The sequence below is a fragment of the Wyeomyia smithii genome, chromosome 1 (assembly GCF_029784165.1).
Source record: "Wyeomyia smithii strain HCP4-BCI-WySm-NY-G18 chromosome 1, ASM2978416v1, whole genome shotgun sequence".
NCBI classification, from domain to species: Eukaryota; Metazoa; Arthropoda; class Insecta; order Diptera; family Culicidae; genus Wyeomyia; species Wyeomyia smithii.
In genome coordinates, this window is record NC_073694.1 from 86,525,523 (window position 1) to 86,527,511 (window position 1,989).

A 1,989-nucleotide genomic window follows, 5' to 3' on the forward strand; every position below is an offset into this window, starting at 1 on the left:
TCCCAGAAAGTCGTTTTTCCCGTTTTTTTAGAGAACACCAGATCTTGACGTGTTCTGCATTTCTAAGACATTCGGTATCAAAAAAAAAATGTTTTTTTCGGTATCTAAAATTTCCTGCATTTTTTTCATCGGGCAAAAAAATGAAAAATTGACCGAAAAATTGACCGCTTTAAGGCACGGATCATACTCTGATTCGCTTCGTTACTGAAAATAAATCCAATATTTACCATTAGATCACTAATCAATCAACTTTAAGACTTATGGCAGCTTCGTGGAATCATTTCACCGTTCAAAATGGTCGTTAAATAATTCCACGCGAAACGTCGCTTTTTCCGTTCTCACTTCATTGATATGACACTCATAATAACCCAGTTTCCACGGCAGATGTCACTTCGCGACGTTTTTCTCACTTACGTGAGTCCGGTAATAGGATTTTGTTCACTTCACTCTGATTTCACCGTGAAGTGACTCCCGTAATAAGCACCACAGTCCCTACCACGGAGTAAAAATGGAAATGCACACTTATTTGTTATACAGGATCTCTTCTCTAAATGGTGCCTACTCGTACCGGTAAAACGAATATCTGCGTCACTCGTAAATAAAATTCTCGAAGAAACTTGGTTCCGTAGATATTCGGTTCCCGAATACATTATAACCGATAATGCAACCACTTTTCTGTCCACTGATTTTAAAACACTCTTGACAAAATATGGAATTCAACACTGGGCCAACGCGAGGCATCATAGCCAGGCCAACCCGGCCGAACGATTAAACCGTACCATCAATGCGTGTATTAGGTCGTACGTGAAACAAAATCAGACAATCTGGGACACCCGGGTGTCCGAAATCGAATTTTGTCTCAATAATACCCCCCCATTCCGCGACAGGGTACTCGCCCTATAGGATTCTTTTCGGACACGAAATTATTGGAAACGCAGAAGAACATCGTATAGATAGGGACAAGGAAGTAATATAGGAAAAGGAAAGGGTGGTTAGAAAAGGAAAAGTTGATGAACAAATTTACTTAATTGTTAGTAGAAACTTACAGAAAGCTCACAATAATAATATAAAGCATTATAATCTACGAACTAAGAAATCGGCTCCCGTGTACACAGTTGGCCAGAGAGTCTTCAGGAGAAATTTCCGGCAGTCTTCCGCAGCGGACTCTTACAACGCGAAATTGGATGCCTTGTATGTCCCGTGTGTGGTGCTAACCCGAGTTGGAACCAGTTCATATGTGTTGTCCGACGAATCCGGTAAAGTATTGGGTGTATTTTCGGTAGCTGATTTGAAGTCCGGTGTCTAAAATGGAACAGGAAATTTCTCTCTTCAAAACAGAGGTTTTAAATTTTAGGTATGTTTTAATGTCCACACATGAAAAACCTAGGGATCAAATTGTTTGAGTTATTATTCTGCTATAACCACAATATTTACTTACATGTAATTTTTATTCTCCAGAATGAGAGACATCTCTTTTCTGCGAATCGTTCTTCTTCAACCGATCAACCTATGAATGAAAATAAGACCGTCGTAAACAAGTTAGCAGGCTACTTTTGAACCAGCATAAAACATTCGTGGTTAGGGAACGATTTTCTTACCTTATCGAGGGACCAAATCATAAAATTCGTAATTCTAATTGAAGTGTTTGCACTACTGAATCTAAATGTTTTCGCGTGCTTTGCTTGATGCCACTGAGAACTGACAGTTCTCAACATTGGTGTTAGTAAAAGGAATTTCTTTAGCTTTTTCACGTGAGTGAAAAGAGTCAAAAAAAATACAGCGAGAGAATAAGACAGGGCCGCATTGAGAGAAAATGAGAATATCTTATTGTTTGTAAGCATTGTTCATTACTAGGTTTTAGTAGTTCAGATACCTTCTTTTAGCCTGATTAGTAGTCCTATCGTTATCCCCCCCCTCCCCACCGATGGGGTATTGTAACCTTCAGTTCAAATTGCAATGTGTTGACTTTGCCAACCGTAGAAATAGCCA

General features: G+C 39.3%; 1 long non-coding RNA gene across 1 annotated transcript; it reads right to left on the reverse strand.

Annotated features, from left to right (window-relative positions):
• Positions 1 to 1,139: 1,139 nt before the first annotated feature.
• Positions 1,140 to 1,708, reverse strand: LOC129725947 (uncharacterized). The gene is made up of 3 exons (XR_008728211.1): positions 1,599 to 1,708; positions 1,439 to 1,507; positions 1,140 to 1,302 (listed from the first exon to the last, which is right to left on the reverse strand). It is a non-coding gene; the product is annotated as an uncharacterized LOC129725947 (long non-coding RNA).
• Between the last annotated feature and the right edge of the window lie 281 nt (positions 1,709 to 1,989).